Source organism: Bactrocera latifrons, unplaced genomic scaffold, assembly GCF_001853355.1.
Source record: "Bactrocera latifrons isolate USDA-ARS-PBARC rearing strain unplaced genomic scaffold, ASM185335v1 scaffold_1, whole genome shotgun sequence".
NCBI classification, from domain to species: domain Eukaryota; kingdom Metazoa; phylum Arthropoda; class Insecta; order Diptera; family Tephritidae; genus Bactrocera; species Bactrocera latifrons.
This window is the reverse complement of record NW_017534407.1, coordinates 3087919-3106944: the sequence shown is the minus strand read 5'-3', so window position 1 is coordinate 3106944 and position 19026 is coordinate 3087919. Positions and strand designations below refer to the sequence as shown.

Here is a 19026-nt window from a genome sequence, read left to right as displayed (position 1 = left end):
CTTTTATCATTTCAATTTTATTATTTTATTTTGTTTTTTTGTATATTTACATTTTTTGCAATTGTTTGCACGCATAATTTTTGCTCAAACACCTTAATGCCGTGTCTTGCAATCAGCCGCTTGCCATTTGAATAACCAGTTCAAGTTTCAAATCAAATATTAAGTATACGCAGTGGTGACCTTTTGTTCGTTTGCCCTTCACTGATTGCCTTTAGTGTATTTGTAATATCGTGAACACACAACACGCACGTTATATTTGTAACTGAAGTTAAAAATTTATGCATTTATGTAAGTGATAAAGCTATCGCTATCATTATCATATTTAATAATGGCGTTGGGAGAACAAAATAAAATTTATTACTCATACGCCGTGTATACCGCACGCTCTTATTTCACTTCGATTCGTTTGTAGTATGTGCGAAATTAAAAAAACGATATAACTTAATTATGCATAAAACAACACTTAATTAAAATACATTTACTGCCTTAGCATTATGTACATACATACACTATTGTATAAGTAATGTATAAATTATTATTGTTTAGTTAGTGTCATTTTAAATTATATTGTAATTAAATGTATTGTATACCGTAATGTAACAAATTTGTATGCTTAAAGACTTAAGTGCGAACGATACAATATTAAATTAAGTATCTATAGCTACAAAATAAATCACAACAATAAAGATAAAGTATATACATATGTATGTAAATGTGTTAAGTCAAAAGAGAAAAGATGAAAAAAATAAATACATCTAAATAAAAGCAAGACGTTTGATTCTTATATATTACCACACTTTTCCCTTTAGACTTTTCGCTTTCATTTACTCCACATTTCAATTTCAATGCAATTTGAGGAAATTAAAATTAATTTGCATAAGCCGCATCGAAATTCCAATTGGAAAAGTTGTCAGCAAATGACGGTAAAGATCAAACAATCGTTAAAACAAATAACAACAACATAAGTAACAACGACACAATGACGTAACAACTGGAAAACCAACTAGTGTAGGCTTACGACAACAACAACAACAATATATATTTTACGATTGTAACAACTGAAAAAACAACTACACGAAATTCATAACAAACACAACCAAAAATTAACGCTTACAACAACAACACAAAATATTTTACGCTTGCGGCAAATGTAAGAACAAATAACAAAAGCAACAACAAACACAACAAATATTTTCCGTACGCAACAATCCTGAAAACGAAGAGAACAGAAAATATTTTGGACTTTTTACAACGCTGACAGCAATTGAAAATAGCGAGTTTTCACAGGAAACACAACAGCAGTGCGAGCACAGCATACCGTCGCTACTGTAGTAAGAAAAATCTATAGATCTCAAGTACTTGCAAGCGCAAGCGCCAAGGAAACGGAGTTGACAACAAGTGAAAAGCAGCCTTAACCGCAAAAAGTTACGATTCGTAAAATATGCAAAAAATATAACAGCAAAAAATTACAAAATATTTGCAGTCCAACCATAACACAACAACTACACGCACACTTTCCCCGCCAGTTACAACACCAGCATCCAACACATATACATACATATATGTAAATGTCAGCAATGTGAACTGCTGCCACACGGCATTTTACATTTATTTCGCATATTTATTCTGTTTATTTTCATTGTTACCTGTCCTTTCTGCGCCACTTTCACTTCCCAAGCATTCAATTATGTTCGCCCCATCCCCATTTAAATGCCTTCGAAGCCAACACAACCAACAAAAAGGTGAACAACCACTTGCTTGTGTAAATGTGTGTATGTATAGTTAACGGCATGTGTTGTTTGGCTGCTTTGCCGGCGTGCTCGCATACAAAAGTCGTTAGGGATTGAGCGGTAAACGACGAGGATAAACACTTTTTTAATCTCCCTAACAACGTGTAACGTACAAACAGCAGTGAAAAGAAAACCTCAGAACAGCAGACTGACCCATGACAACAACATCCATAATCATAACAACTAAACAAGCATTGTAACAATAATAAAATTCGCCATAATGATCATTTGCCTTATGAGGGCCAGGCTATAACACCGCACACCACACTCTCTTTCTCACACACACTCACGCAAAGAGTCGCAAATAGAGACAACTGATTAAGTATATATATTATATATATTTACTATATATTTGTATGTATGTATGTAAGTCTGTAAGATGCCTTCAGTTATGATACGCGTCCGGCATCTCTCAAAAATGTGTCGAACGACAGTTGACGTCTCGAAAATGTTAATCTTCTGTAATGAATGCCATGCACATTTTGGCAAAGGATCAGCCCAAAAATACACTAACTCATAGCGGCTACAATTGTGACATGCGCCAAGTAAGGGCTCGCATATAAAATATCCACAAACACACAGCCATTAATATAAAAAATATAGACATATACATATACAAAAATATATAACCCTGCCGCTGTTTGCTGCTTGCAATGCCGACGCCAACGCCGCTGACAACGCAAAGCATGTGTTCGCGTCCATAAACTTGTCGACTTTTTAGGAAAGAGTTTTTTAAAGCAACGTTGCTATTGTTGTTGTGATTTCTGCCTTTATTTATCTTTCTCTTATTCACCTTGCTGTTTGTTTTTGTTCTTGCGGGCGAAAGATGCACTGAAAGGATGTGACAGCGCGGCGTCAACTTGTATATATACAAATATACATCATTACATACACACATACACATTCACATGTAACTATGTAGCAACATGAAAACATTGCATCAAATTAGTGAGCAACATTTAAATTGGAGATTTCCTATGCACTGACATACACGCACACACTTGTTTATTGTCAGAATTCTGCTCCATGTACGCTCTCAGTTTGAGACTTTTGCTTGCAATTCATACTGCGCATGTTCTATTGTAAAACATACCAAGCATAAATGGGAAGAGATGTAGCTCGACATGCTCTTTATTTGCGAAACAGTGGACTTTTTCACAAGAATATGAAAGAAAAAAAGTTTTCGAAAATATGCAAGGGGTTCTAAAAGCCTAAAAATAAAAGTTTATTTAATCTATACATATTTTTTTAACTCTATGCAATAATATATTTTATTTTCATGAATATTATATACAGACCCGATGAGAGAGATGGTCGGTCGTGATTTCCCCTGTATTTTCATATAAAAGTAGTGATATGTGATTGATACGAACATTTATTTAAACATTGTGACTAAAAATTGTAGATTGCCACGAAAAAAATTACAAACAATCTTCCCAGACCGTCTTTGTACCACTTGTATTCTTTTGTTTTTGTTAAACCTGAATCCCGGTAAGCCCTTTCTAACATTCGCAACGATTCAGCGCACGAAGTTAGTTTATTTGATCGATAATTTTAGTTATTGTAAAAATCACAGCGCACTTCAGAGGTATAACGACTTAAGCAACCGCTATAAACAAACCGGTTGACAGATCGCACTCATATTTGGCATAGGAATTAAGAACAGTTCTGCCAACTTAGAAAAATACATTTGTTGGAAATATCATTTACCCGGGGATTTTAATTACAATTTTCGGGTGCTCGCTTGTCACATGTAAACAATCCATCCTCATATCTATTTCAGTTCCATAATATGGACTCAACGAAGCTGCAAACAGTTTTAAATATATTTCATTGATATATCTAATAAGTTGGATAAAGAATCTATTCACCGTAGACATGTGCAAGAGGCAAATTTTGATACAATATTCCATACAATTTATTGAATGCCATCAATACTCAAAAATTAGGAAGGCTTTTCCCAAATATTTGCATCGCTTTGAGAATATTTTGCACTTTACCTGTTTCTATTTCCAGTGGTGAATGTCCGTTTAGTGCTTTAGCAAGGATCAAAACAGTAACATCGACTATGCTTGTCACAGGGCAGGATTTCAAAACTACCTATACAGTGCCTAGTAGCAGAATAAGCCAAAAAGTTGGATTTGTAGACAATTATTGACACAATAGCTGCAAAGCACGAAAAACTCAGTTCTAAACTTAATCATAATAAGAAACATCTGCGGGGTTCACCATAGCTCGGCTGGAAATTATCTGAAAAAAAAAAAAAAAAAACAAGAAAACTGAGTCAAAAAATCTAATCTTCTCCCCAACGTTATTTGGTAAATTTTTTTTTTCATGTATACATTTTTGGCGGCCATTTAAAGTGTAAACTGTTATTTGCCACTAAAAAGTCCGCAATTTTGTGGGTGGATGAAAAAGTAGTTTTGAGAAAAAACGCATCTAAAGTTTATGCACTGGTATCCCGACCGCCCGCAGCTGTTAGAGTTAGAGTGTTAAAGTTTAGGAGATTAATAAAACAAAAACTTAAAGAATATTGCTTCTATCGACCTAAATTTTAAGGACATATTCTCGAACTATTAAAAAATAAGACAAGAGAAAAAATATGTATTTTTCGAAAGTAAAAATCTTAAGCCCCCGTAAGCGACTAAGGCGATTTATAATAAATTTTACTAACGATAACAACCACTGCACAATAGTGTAGGCACTTAAAAATTTATTAAGAAGAGGAGCGGTCTTCATTGCAATTTGGAAAAGAAGCCTTTACATTGTCAATAAGAAAAAAAGGAAAATATATAGTACAACATCTGTTTTATACAGGGTGGTGATGAATTTTGCTACATTAAGAAACTCAAATAATTTTTTTTTTTCAGTGTATAGAATTCATTTTTCTTTTATTCATGTTAAAGCTCATTAAATTTTATTAATAATAGCTTAATTAGTTTTAAAAATAATGGAGTTTAAATGCCCCCCCTGCTCTTTGATGCATGTGCGGCATCTTACCAAAAAGTTGTTCATTACTGCTTGGAGAGTTGAGACAGGAATAGCCGCAATTGTTTCTCGAATGGATTGACTTAGTTCATTCAAATTTGTTGGTTTGGCTTTGTAGACTCCTGTTTGCAATAACCCCACAAGAAAAGGTCAGGTGCAGTAAGGTCAGGCGACCTGGGGGGCCAACGGAATGTGGAGTCTCTGGATATCAGCTTATTGGTAAATTTTCGTCGCAATTCTGTCATAACAGGTTGGGCTATGTGAGGAGCTGCACCATCTTGCTGAAAGCACACAGAGTTGAAAGAAATTCTCATTCGGCGTAATTCCGGATAGAAAGACTCTCTCAACATGCTCAAGTACCGGTCCCCAGTAACCGTAACGGTGTGACGTAGAAGTAGGGCCCGACAATGCAGCGTGATGAAACTGCACACCACACTGTGACACGAAGTGGGTGCAATTACGTCTCATGGAGTAACTGTGGGCTGGAAGCACTCCATATTCGACAATTTTGTTTGTTTATGTTGCCTGTTTATGTTGACTGTCCCATGCTGGGCAAAATTGTTAACAAGTCTCATTATGGTACATCTGCTCGGAGGATTGCCGCCAAACGTGTTCCTATTACTCTCTTTGAACCGAAACTACGGACTGCAGTGCATGATAGCGGCGGACAATCCAAATTCTTCTTTCTGTGTCCCAGTTATCCATTTTTGTTAAATGTAAAAGTCAATCTGCACAAAAAAAAAAAAAAAATTAACCAGATTAATTAAATAGAAAAAAAGTTATTTATTTTTTTTTTTTTGGTAGCGGCTTTCATCAGCCACCCTGTACCTTCAGTTAGTAATATTGGTGCACATATGATAAAATTGTTTCCTTTCTACATGTTCAATTATAAAATGGATTTTTTATCCCAAAAACTACGTCCGCTCCGGAAATCAATGTCGATTCAAACAGCACTCACCAATCGGTATGGCAATTTCAAAACTTCTTCGCAAAAAAGCTACATATCAAATATATAGTATGCTATATTCCTCCTAACTTGTAGGTTTTTTCACAATTAGAAAATTTGAAAGCCATAGCATTGCCTTTCATTTTTAATATTTAAGAAAAAAAAATGTTTTTTTTTTTGGAGTTTAATATTTTTAACCCGCACTATATCCACTAGGGTCTGTCGGCTGTTAGCATCCCTTATTCAAAGCAACTCTCTTACAAAAGAGAGCATTCCTAAAAGCACATGGCACAACATTGAGTGGACAGAATCGAACGCGTATTAGGCGTCAGCTGCTCGCTGTACTATTTGACCAAGCGTGAAAACTCTTTGTGTACAACCGCCGCACGCATATTTCACATCAAACATGCACCGCCTCGCCCGCACAAGAAGGTCGGAAGCGCTCGTATTGTCAACAGCAACCCCAGCAATGGCAAACCGACGCTTTTTGCCTACCCAAACAGAAAAGCTGGCAGGCTGGGTGGCGCGTTGCCTGATTCACTCCTACGTGCAAATATCTTTTCGCTTTTCTTCTTCTTCTTTTCTCATAGTATATGTATGTATGTACATATGTCTGCCAGTTGTCGGCCAGAGAATGGTTAGAACCGAATTTTGTGTCGCTCATCGCATCAGTTTTTTGTAGACATTTTTACTTTACGGACGTGTTGGCGGATGCAGGCAAATGCAGAACGTCATTAGCGGAACACGAACGAACCTTTTCCGTTTACCTAATTTCTAGCAAGCAATAGAAAACTGATTTTCTCACGCTTTAATTCATTCAACACGAAAGTAGTGCAAAAAATAAATTTTCGTTTTAATTTTGAAAGAAAGTAATTTTCAAATTATATAAAAGCCAGTGAATTGTGTGTGGAAGAAATGGTGAAAGAGTGAATATTCCCTTGAAGGTAAATGTGCGAAAGTGTAGATATGTATGTTTGTAGTACATGTGAGAATGTGCAAAAAGTGAGTGTCACAATGAAAGCAAGTAAAGTAGAGCTCGGTTGAAGAGCAGTAAAATCGAAAGCGATAGTCCGCAGTGGAATTTGGGACGACGAGGACAGTAACGGAAGGAAATTCGCATTCTGTGTATGTGTACAAAAACAAAAACAAAATCAACAACAACAACAACAATAAGAGTGGCTACCTACGCACTGTGACTGCTGCCAGCGCCTAATTAGTGCATTGGGCGGATACACGATGCAAGCAAAAGTCGTTGCCAACACCAACAACAAGAATTGCCGCAATAACAACACCAACAATGTGAAACTTTAACGAAGTTATTCAGTAAGTGCGTGCGCGTGTGTGTATTGGGCGTCTGTGTGCGCTCTCATGGAAGTGCCAAATAACAAATGCGTTTGCCAAGTGGGCGCGAAGTGTGTGTTGCAAGTACGGCCAATAAAAATTTAAATCGATTTACTTCATTGCGGTGATAAATTTCGTAAATTCAAGCAGGCAATTTGAAGCAGTAACGCATAAATTGTGGTAATTAGTGTTTCTAAAGTAAAGTAAAGCTCGTAAAATAAACAAAAACATAACAAAAATATGTATTGCGTGCTAATTATTGAAATGTGCTTGTGGTAAACGGTAAAAGTGCTAAACAAAGAGTTTCCAATCTGTAGCAAAATGAAAAATTCAAAATAAATGCATACATATGTGTATATTATAAATATGTATGTACCATATATTTCAAAAATATTATGTATTTCTTCATCTGAAATGTATAGCTTTCATTATCATATAGACGAATATTAAAAATTTCTCTAAAAAGTGTTGAAATATAAAAAAAATTTGTTGCGTCCGGGTGAGATTAGTATAATCTTATAACATAGCATTTCACCGGAAACTGTGGCCACAGTGAAAAATATTTACAATAAGGCTTAAACATATGATAAGAAAGGCATCGCCACATATGATGAACTCTTTCAGGCATTATTTGCATTGTGAACTCCTAATTATTATGTTTTAGAACTTCATTCATTCATTCATTCCTCCTTTCCTTCAGTTAAATGTCTCTTGATGCGAATTTCTTAACCATTAAGTGAAAACTATTCAATTTTTAATTTATATTATTTGTACATTTTTTTACCAATAGCCAAAAGTCCTGATTAGAGGTATACACACCTGTCAAACCTTGTCGTTTAAAAAAATTCCTTCGCCGCTAGTTGTCGGCTAACTTTATGCTCAAGGGGAAAAGTCTAGATTGACACCAAAACAAAAAAAAATGTTAACTTGGGTTGCTCCGAAGCACCCTTCACAAATACGAAAGCTTCATTGCAAGAATCAAGAATCGGTTAACTTGTATGACAGCTGTATGCAATAGTTATCTAATCTGTACAATATGTGCGGAAATTTCACCATTGCCTTAAATATAACACAGGGCCAATGCTATGTGATATAATGGTGCAATATCCCCGGTTCTGACAGCAGCTTCTGGTCGTTTGTAAAATTTTAATATCTCAAAAACTGGGTGTCTATTACACGTAACGGGTTTTTCTACAACAGCGCTACTAACAAAAACAAAAACGGTTTGAGATATCAATGAAATTCTTTTCTATTTCTGTGAAACAAATGTACTTTCATGCCATTATGTATGGAGCTCGATTTCTTTAGCAAGTTCAAACGCTGATCCCTGTTTTCAACGGTTGTCAAGCATATATCGGCCAATACTGCTGCAATTTCACATTCAATATTCGTCGCTGAATTTTGGCATAGACCATAGATTTGAAGTAGCTCCACAGAAAATAGTGCAACGGTGTCAAATCGCACTACCGAAGCTTTCAATTGACTGGGCCATAGCTTGGTTTTTAATAATTCAGTTGTGACATTTGCTGTGTGAATTGTGACGCCGTCTTGTTAGAACCACATATTGTCCATACCATACAATTCGGGTCAGAAATATTCGGTTATCATTGAGCGATAGTGATTCTCACTCACAGTAACGTGCCGGTCTTAATCATCATGGAAGAAGTACGGCCCAATGACGCCGCCGGTCCATAAACGCACCAAACCGTAAGTTTTTCGGGATGCAATGGTAACTCATGGAGTACGTGAGAAATTAATCTCACCGCTGAAGATGATTTTTCGATGCAAACCCTGATCATTTTCTAATCAGCCAAATTCACAAACATAATACGATTCTGGTGGCGAAGCGACTTCAGTTCTTTCGTCAATTTAATCTTGTAGGAATGTATGCCAAGATTTTTCTCAAAATTCGCCACAACGACGTCACAGAGATGACCCACGCTTGATAGCGACGTGAGAGAAATTGATTTTGGACTTCCTCAATTGATGCGCTAGTGGACACGAGCACTTCTTTGTCTCACTGGTACGGGAACACTTTGCACGGTGCTGCTTAAGTCGGTACTTCTCAGTGAAATGTTTAAAATGGATAAAAATATTGAACAAGAAATTTGTTTCAAGTTTCGTTTGCGGAATCGTTGTGACCTTCGACCCCTTCAACTGAGGAAAATATTAAAAAAGTGAAAGATATGGTGCTTAAAAATCGTCAGACAAGTTAAAGAGAAGGCGAGAGAGTTTGACATCTCTCACGAGTGCTAGATTGGTGGATAGTTTGGGTATGAAACGCGTTCTTACTCAACTCGTCCCGATAAAGGTGATTTTTTTTCAAAAAGAGAATTAAAGCCAAAAAAGCAATGAATGCCATCGATCCACTACCGTATTCATCAAATATGCCTTCGTGAGATTTTTTCTTGTTCCCCAAATTGAAGTTGTCGAAACGTGGACCCCCCATTTTCAGTCGATGGCGGAGATAAAAAAAATTCGCTGAATTAACTGACGGACATCCCAAAAAGAGTTTCAAATACTGCTAAACATCATTGGCGTTTGAAGTCGCCAAAATAAATATTAAATATTTTGCGTTTTTTTGTTTTATTTATTTTATTTTATAATAATTTATACAATARAATATTTATTATATAAATACATGAAATCGCAGCACTGGCTACTAGGCCTTCAGCTTTGCGTTTTATTATCTCAATGTATAAATGATCTGCTTGATTAACTGAGTCGATGTAACCCTGTCCGTTTGTCCCCTTCTTTATATTTGCCTACTAATCCTTCAGTTTCCAGGTACTACCTGAAATTTTACATACGTCTTTTCTCACCAAAAAGTTGCTTATTTATCGGAGTCACTGATATCGGAAAACTATAGCATAAAGTTGTCATACAAACTGAAATTTCGGAATTAAGTAAATCTTCACAAAATTTGGCATAGATTATTACTTAATACATCGTTACCATCCCCGAACAAATTGTTCAGTTCGGATCAATACAACTTATAGCTACCATTAGGACTAACCGGTCAATATCATGTTCTTAAAGGAATCTCTTGTACTTTTGAAGTGTATTATAGCTTCAACCAAACATATATATATTTTTTTAATGATAAAATAATGTTCTGGCTGTTAAATGTTAATTATTTTTAAATTATTCAATATTCAAAGGTTCAATATCAGACCCTGTTTATATTTTCTCTGCAGCAAGTAAATACTTTTATGTGCTTTAAATCAGCATCATAGACACGTAGCAATTCCCTGGGCAGTGTTAGCCACCTAATAAAATAATTTAATAACAATTGTCACCTTGAAATTTCACTGTGACAGCAATAGCGAGCAAAATTTGTGTAAAATTTAATATGCAATGAGATGCCTGCTTTAATTAAGGTTCATTGCAATGCTTAAGGAAAATGTACTGAAGCATCTATAATAAGTATATAGTATATGCTGTTACGTGTACATATAAATTTCTCAGTCTACCGCTGACAGCACTTTTTCGAAAAATTAAACGTTTTGGCAATGATCAGCACAACGATGGCCATCGCCCTACGCAAAATATTAAAACAAAATACATTTATAGAAGCACATATGTATACATACAAGTGTATGGGCCAGAGCCAACAGCATTTTATATATAAATAATTTTGAGAACACCGAACAAAAAAAGGTCTGCTATAAATATGTATTTAAGTGTGAAAATTATAAACATACAGGTAAATATGTGTGTGTATGATGTGCGCATAGTTTGAATACTCTCTGGGTCAGAATGCGTGTCAGGGTTCTCAGTTTCCCCAATTTTGCAAAAATAAATCAAATAATTTTGAAGTGCAAAATGAAATTAAAGACCATACAATTTTAATTATGAAGCAAGGAAAGCATAACGTAGAAAAAACATACAAATTTATAGGGTTATGTATGTATTTGCTGATAAAATTTGCACAAAAAAAGTTGTGAAAGTGCTTTTAGAACACAACATGTCTGCTGCCCTTAGAGAGCGCGTAAAAGCATTTCTTCTGCGCCATTCGCATAAAGTATATACACACATATACATATATACATATGTATATATATATATATCTATATATATGCAAGTGCTATATATATTTTTAGTGGCTTTAAAACGCTTGCTTTTATGCTAATATTTTTTTATTGCACAGCGTTGACAGACAGACGCGAATGGCTTGTATGGTGATAATAACATTGCCGGGGGCGAATGCGACAAGTAAGAGCAACGTTTGAGTGTTTGCTTGTTGGTCGCTTGGAAAGTACTAGACGGGGCCAGTATATTAAAGGCTTTATAAAGTGTTTCCTTCTGTGATTGCTGCCCTGTAGGAAAAGGCATTGTTTCATAATGAATGGGTGCGTTGTGTCGGTTGAGGAAACTGAATAGACTTGACAATTAATAACTTATTGAGTATATAACTAACATGTTTTGATAACTTAAGTTGAATTGTTGTACGGTTACTGTATGTACTACTATGAGCAAAAAATTCTAAGACTTTTTCCATAATTTTAAAACTGTTGACATATGCTTAAAAAGCTAGGTTGTCTCTCTCAAAGAAATTTCGATTGGCCCCAATATACGTGTGCCAACATCTTTTCCAATTCTCGAAAGGTTTGTTAAAGCCAACTTCCGGAATAGACATCAATGTGTGTATTTCACGTTCAACGTCTTCAATTCACTCAAAATATATATGAATAGCCAGAAGTTGCACGGAGCAAAATCAGATGAATACGGTGGCTGCGACACGATATTGGTTGAAATTATTGCGAAAAACTCAAGATGAAACAATGCCGGCTTCTTTTTATACTCTTGCAATATATTGCTTCAGAGTATAATAGTTTTGTGCACCTAACTGTTGTATGTATCACCTAAAACTAATGGAGATCAATATAGGATTATATATAAATAAATGATCAGTGTAACGAGAAAAGTTGAAATCCGGTTGACTATCTGTCTGTCCGTCCGTGCACACTGTAACTTGCTAAAACTTGGGAAGCACAAAATATTGTTAAAGTGGGTGTGGCCACAATTCCAAACAACTGTTCAAGCCTTTAGGTACCGAATATGTGGACCCCAGTGTGAGATATATAATTGAAATTCAGACAGAAACGATGTATTTCGATGTATAAAATATAGGTTGAATCGGATCAATACTTCCCTAAGCCATATAATGTTAGTCAATTTAGCTATATCCACTGCCCGTCCGCCTGTTTTTTTTTCCAAAATGCTGCCGCTATAGAGATACAACATCCTCCACTTATATTGCCCGCTAAAGATTCACCTCGTTCGACCACGCCAAGTTATTATTATCTAACTTTAGCTGACGTGCGGAACAGGAGCCCTACGTACTGAGCTCTTAACTTCGTAGGACTAAGTCGGGCAACAATCCCTCTTCACAAACTTACTGCGGGATTATTCAGCTAGTGTTACGCTGCCGTTCTTTTTCCTTCCCTCAGTTTTGAATCGTCATTGCGCTCAACTTTTTCATTTTGGCCAATACCAACTTAATTTGTCTGCCTGCTTATACGCCAACTCTCAGTTTTTGGGTTATCGTTCTGAACCATTAGGTAAGGTTATGTTCGATGGCTAATCATCACTAAATATTGTACGATCAATCTTGGGCCAAAAAAATCAATATACAACACATGAAAAGATGGTGGCCCAGCGCGAAGCTCAACTATTCAGTACACGTGAGGAAAGTCGTTCCCATTCTACTGATAATGGAGCTATGGCGCCTTCCCTTGCCAGATCGTTAGCTTTACAGTTAACTACAGTTCCGCTATGGTCCGGCTACCATACTAGTTTGTTTTATCACAAAGTGACCGATGTCATTGGTAATGAGGTTTGGCATTCCTTAGCCAGTTCTGAATGCACGGTTAGTGAGCCCAAGGCTAAGATCATGGCGGCATATTCTAATATATTGCACATAACCTCAATGTCGTATGTTCATACAAACTAAAAGATCGGAATCGAGCAGTTATGGCATATTGAAAACTTTTTCATTTGACGAGATACCTTTACGAAATCCGGCATGGATTATTCCCCAAGTAAATGGTGCAATATTCGAACAATTTTTTTCTTCAGCCCACTTTATATACAGCGGCCATACAATCTGACCGATATAAAACAAGTTTTTGTATGGAACTTTATTTTATTTGTGAAGCCTCATATTGCTTTGGAGGCAAACAAAGTTAACGGTTTTCTAGTTTTTATTATTGTGGTTTCTACTTACTATAAATATAATTTAAGAAGACAGTGTTTTTAAAATCAGGTATCTCAAGATTTGTACTTTCCAAAACTGTGCTTAAGACCGCTCACTTCTTAACCTCAAATCGGAAAGGAAAGCTGAGTTCTTTTCTTATATTAATATGGACCAAATTTTGAATATTCATTAAATGCTCACAAAACAAATTTCGACACTTCCTTACATTATATATTACACATTAAATTCAAGGCATTTTTGTTGGTCTGACAAAATTATCCAACCCGCGAGTAAGTATTTTTTCCTGCTGGCTCTCTACTGCCTCCTTCTCACACCCACATTTAAGGCTACAATTTGCTTGTTTAAGGGTTACGTTGGCGACTCTCATGCGACATTTGCTATCGCCAACCGCGCACGATTGTGCCCCTGCCACAACATAACCACAAACACTTGCAGCAGTTACAGTGGCAACCTTAAGTTTGTATGTACGTACAGCATATAAAACACCTTTGGCCATCACAAACAATTCTGAGTTGCCCCTGTCGCAGCATAAAAACACGACCGCTTCTTGCATGTGATACGGATATTTAACATATATTTTTATACGTTGCACCCCACATCAACAACGTCTGGATAGCGCAACCTCCAACTTGATCTCACACAGCTGCAATCAAACGACATTATTTAAGGGTGTGTGTATTCATATCAATTTTTTCTCTGTCCACCTTCGACGACATGTACTGTAGGCAGGTGGTAACTTGATTCGAACGTGAAAAGTGAACAGTCGACCGTCACGAGTTCGTCAATGTAAATTGAAAACGACTTTCGGCAAACTTACAACAAAATATTGCACAATCAGCAATAATAGCTTTGCAAATATGTATAGTTATGAAGGGTTTTTCATATTTCAATTTTTGCTATTGTTTTGTATGCTTCCGCTTGCCTGTTTGTTAGCATTGATGGCATGTCGTTTTGCGCCAATATTTTTCGTCTCCCACTAAACATTACACTCGGTGATAGATCGGCATATCATCGCTGGGTAAGACTATTTGAGAATGTGACATCTAAAAATAAATTATGCTTTGACAAATACTAGTGACTTTATTATATTTTCTGGTATCATATTTCAACTCAGGCAGTGTCGCTCGTGAGACATTAGCGAGAAAGCATGAGTTTATTGAAGAATAAGAAAGAAATTATTCTATAGGAAATAAAGCTAGCGAAACATATGTATTGTTTAGTACTGCGTTTAACTTCGAGAAATATTATAGTCGTTTCTTAAAAAATTGATTTGAGTGGTTAATATGATTAAAAGATTTATATGTAAATAAAGGCATATTACGGGTACGGCCGGTCATTATATAGAAAAGTATCCCAATTCGAAGCAAGGGAGGGAAAATATGGGACTAGAACTAGTTGGGCATCTAAATAACTCATTTTGAACGTTGTTTTCAAGAAACTTGAACCATCCACCATAATTCAACAGACAGACACTTAGACTAAGGAAGTTATTAATCACACTTTTTTGAAAGGATGACTTTTTTATCAGGCAAAGATATGTACCTCTTTAATTTCTTCCACATTTTCCATATTTAAATACATATTTGATCATAAAGTCAGTTATAGACCAGTTGCGACCATCTTGAGATGACATCTGATCTTTGACTTCTTTTTCGTAATGTGGCGTCAATTGGAAATTCTAAGCCAGGTTCCTCTCCACAAGGTCTTTCCAACGCAATGCAAGTCTTCCTTTTCCTCTACTTCCCCCAGCGGGTACTACGTCGAATACTGTCAAAGCTGGAGTGTTTTCATTCAGACGAACGACATGAGCTAGTCAGTGTATCTGCTGTCTTTTATTTCACAGAACTGTGGCAATGTCGTCGTATGTCTCGTATATCTCGCGGCACGAAGGGAGCTCCTTTCCATACTATCAAAAGCAGCTTTAAAATCGGCGAAGAGGTGATGTGTGTCGATCTTGGGTCTTTTCCGAAATTTGGTATATTTTGAATATCTGGTCAGTTATTGATTTTCCAGGCCTGAAGCCACACTGATAAGGTCCAACCAGTTTATTGCCGGTGAACTTTAATATTTGACACAGTACGCTGACTAGTACCTTATTTGCGTTGCTGAGGGGGTTTATCCCACGGTAATTGGCGCAGATTGTGGAGTCTCCCTTTCTGTGGATTGTGCAGAGCACACTTAAATTAAAATCGTCGGACAAGCTTTCGTCCGACAAAAAAAGCTGGGAAGTGATCCTTAATGGTTCTTCACCGACGTATTTCAATAGCTAAGCCAGCAATCCATCTACTCCCGCCGCTTTGTTGTTCCTCAGAGGAGTAATTGCTATTCGAATTTCTTCATGGTCGGGCAGTGGAACGTCTACCCCATCCTCATCGATTGGGGAAACGTGTTCACCATCTTGCGGTCTTTTGCTTTCACTGCCATTCAGCAGGTTGGAGAAGTGCTCCCTCCATAATTTCAGTATGCTCTGGCATCAGTTACTAGTTCACCTCTCGGGGGACTGTACAAGAGTATGCCAAAAGCCATCACAATCAGCACATATTTGCTTGTGACGCTCAACCGTCTTACTAAAAGTATGCTGAACTGCATATTTAGCACTAAATTGAACATAATACCATTTCCCCTTAACTCAAAAATATTCAAATTCAACAATAACAACGAGTAGACAGCTGGCGAGCTCCTCCAAGCCCCAAATAGTTCATTATTCTGTCTGTACTTTTTGTGCTCTGCTGTGCATGCGCTTATGTGTTTTGTTAGTTCAACCGTGTAGCTGTCATGAAATATGTATAGTTACTCAAAGTAAGGTAAGAACCGAAAATTATAAGCTTCAACTTTGAGTTTGCCCCTGTATTTGTTTGCGATATTGATATTGACATTATGGTGCAAGTTTGCATGTTGCAAGGACGAAAAGAATTGCTTTCCTTACGTATTGATTAAGTTTTCATAACATGAAGCAGCCGAAGCTTGTAATTAACCTTCCCTCTACCACACCTCTTTGGGTATGTTTTTTGAAAATTGAACCAGTACTCGTTTTGGAGTCGATAACGGATATACATACATACATGTATGAGAGTAATTGGTTTYCCAAAAGAACATAATAGGTATTATTTAAGTGTTGGCGGCGGTATATTGTTTTTTCGGGGTTTGGAATTATTTTCCATTACATTCATTCATACATATGTACAGGGGAAATGGTGCATATGTATATGATGGAATTTTAATAAATTAAAATTCGGTTTTGGCTGTAGAAAGAATTTATTAAGCAAGCATACCCGGTATGAGCTAGAGAAATATTAATAGAAGCATAAACTCGTACCAAGTATAGTATAATGAGTATTTGAAAGACGGCGAAGCGATATTTCTTTCAATTTTTTGTTACCACATTTGAGATACCATTGACCTTTGGCTTCGAAATAATCATCTGTATTGCAGAATGCCTCTTCATTGTCATTAAATTACTTTCAAGCTAGAATTTTGTTGAGGGCTGAGTCAGGAAAAAGCCGTTGAGGAGGAGATCTGTAAAGTTCGGTCGAGGAATCATTTCTAAAACCAATTTATTAAAATCTTCCACCGCTTTCTTTCTGAACCGGTTCTTCGGAATCAGATTTTTCCTGTTCTTCCATTGTTACATTCCGCTTTAATTGGTTTCAATCTTCCAATAACGTTGCATGATTATCGAAAATTTTCCTCGCACATCCTGAAATAGAGACGCCATTACTATCGTCGTAATATGACTGACTTTTCAATTCGGCCGAATGCAGTTAACTCGGATAACCATTGTTTGTATTCTGAAGACAAACTACTACTGTGATCAAGGTTTTCATTTATACTTCGCGTATTTTTCGAATCGGTGAATTTTTTTTTTTTCTGTAAGTTGGTGGTACTGCTTGTGGCATCTTTCACGTCAAAATATGTATTAGTATGTGAGATACGCGTCGTTTTGAGAGGCCCTAAAAGTGAATTCTTAGTCTGAATTTATTGAACAAAGAAGCGCGCATCTCATTCTGCATTGCTTATTCGTGATCATTTCGTCACATTTTCAACTAATATCGTGTCGGAACCACCGCACTCGGCAGATTTACCTTCGTGTAACTTCTTGCTATTCAGAAAAGTCACATGACCACTCCGAGGACGCCGAATATTGGTGCTGTTCAGACAGGTGTTGCTGAAGATCGCAATTCGTCGATTCCAAGACTTTTCCAAGAATTTGGAACGTCTCACGCCACAGCCCAAAATTGTTCTTATTCAAGAACTGAAGCCATTGGATCAGCGTAATTGTTGTCGACTTGCTGATTTTGCCTTGGAACTACTTGAAAACAGTAACATTTAAGATTTTAAAAAAATTATCTTCTCCGATGCTTCCCACTTTCATCTGAGTGTTGCGGTAAATAAACAAAACTGTCTGTTCGGGCGCGAAGGAAATCCCGAAATTATTCATGTTGTATTCACCTATATTGACAGTTTGGTTTGGTTTAGACCGTTACTGTCAATTGAGAACGGTATACATAGATCAATGGTAACCAACCTTTTATGGGTTTTTCGAACTCGTTCCTGCAAAAAAAGTCGTGGAGTCCATTTAAATGATGTTGTATATAGAATGATAATTGCATGAATTGTAAAAAACATTTGAATTTACTTAGCAATTAGTATGTTTGTTTAAAGCAATCATATCACTCTTATTGAAAAGTACCGATATGTCTCATTTATTCTAACGTCATGGAACTAGTAATATGAGCTACACAAAGTACCGATTTCTTAATTGATATCTCCATTATACGTTCCCACACTTTCTGATACTTATCATCAGCCATAAATATAATGATATTACAATCTATGAATCTCTAAACTATTTTGAGTCATTATACCAAATCTGTAAAATGAAATATATGTATGCATTACGCCCGCAGATTTTCTTCTACTTAACGCAGGGATAATCTTTTAAGTGGTTTAGCAGCGATTTGTGATTTGAATCATTCTATCACACCATCACTAAGTACACAACGAAACCGCAAAATCGCAAAACACCACCCACAATGTCACAATAACTCTGACAGCCGTTTTCGGTTTGGCCCTCGTCGTCATCGTCGTTGACACCACCAACTTTTCATTTGACATAAAATGAAGGACCTTATTGCTGCACAACTCCAAGGGAAATACCAAATAGGATACATATTGTTGTATTTAATGCTATTGTTGCTAGGTTGGGTTTTTATTTTTTGGTTTTGTTTACTTTAGTCTTATTGTTCGCTTTGTTGGTTATAAACTGGTTGTGTATCAACCTTTCCGTGTATTTAAGTAAATAAATGCTACAAGTGTGTATATTTTCACGAAATGCTTCTAGAATTGTAGTTGTTGCTTCGACATATTCATTTCATGTAGTTGTAAGTTATTTATGCAAATTAAAATCATTAAAATATATTATTCCTGACTGAACTCGACGATTTCAAACGAATCCCTTATGTCATGTTCGTTAAGTCGCTTTGAAAGTTCGAAACGCTAAGTGAAATGAGGTCACACACCATTTTATGTCCTCAAAACAATTGTTGCTTTTCTCTACTACAGGTTACACTAGTTGGTAGTAAATTGGAACTGTGAAACACTTTTTGTGAGGAGACATTTTAGGTTGCAAATCAAGACTGATTTATGAGGCAATGATCTCAAAATATGTGAAATTGTTTAAACTTCGATACTGATCTTTTGACTATTATGGAAAATTAACATTTCATATCGCCTTCCTTGAC

The 19026-nt window shown here is 36.3% G+C and overlaps 1 protein-coding gene across 2 annotated transcripts in view; it reads left to right on the top strand.

Annotated features, from left to right (window-relative positions):
* The first annotated feature begins 6446 nt into the window (after positions 1 to 6446).
* The window catches only part of LOC108965281 (protein FAM135B), a 67677-nt gene continuing 55097 nt past the window's right edge, over positions 6447 to 19026 (top strand). For both annotated transcript variants that reach the window (XM_018927590.1, XM_018927580.1), the window contains exon 1: positions 6447 to 6668. The gene's annotated coding sequence lies outside the window, so the exon portion shown is untranslated. The remainder of the gene's footprint in view (positions 6669 to 19026) is intronic.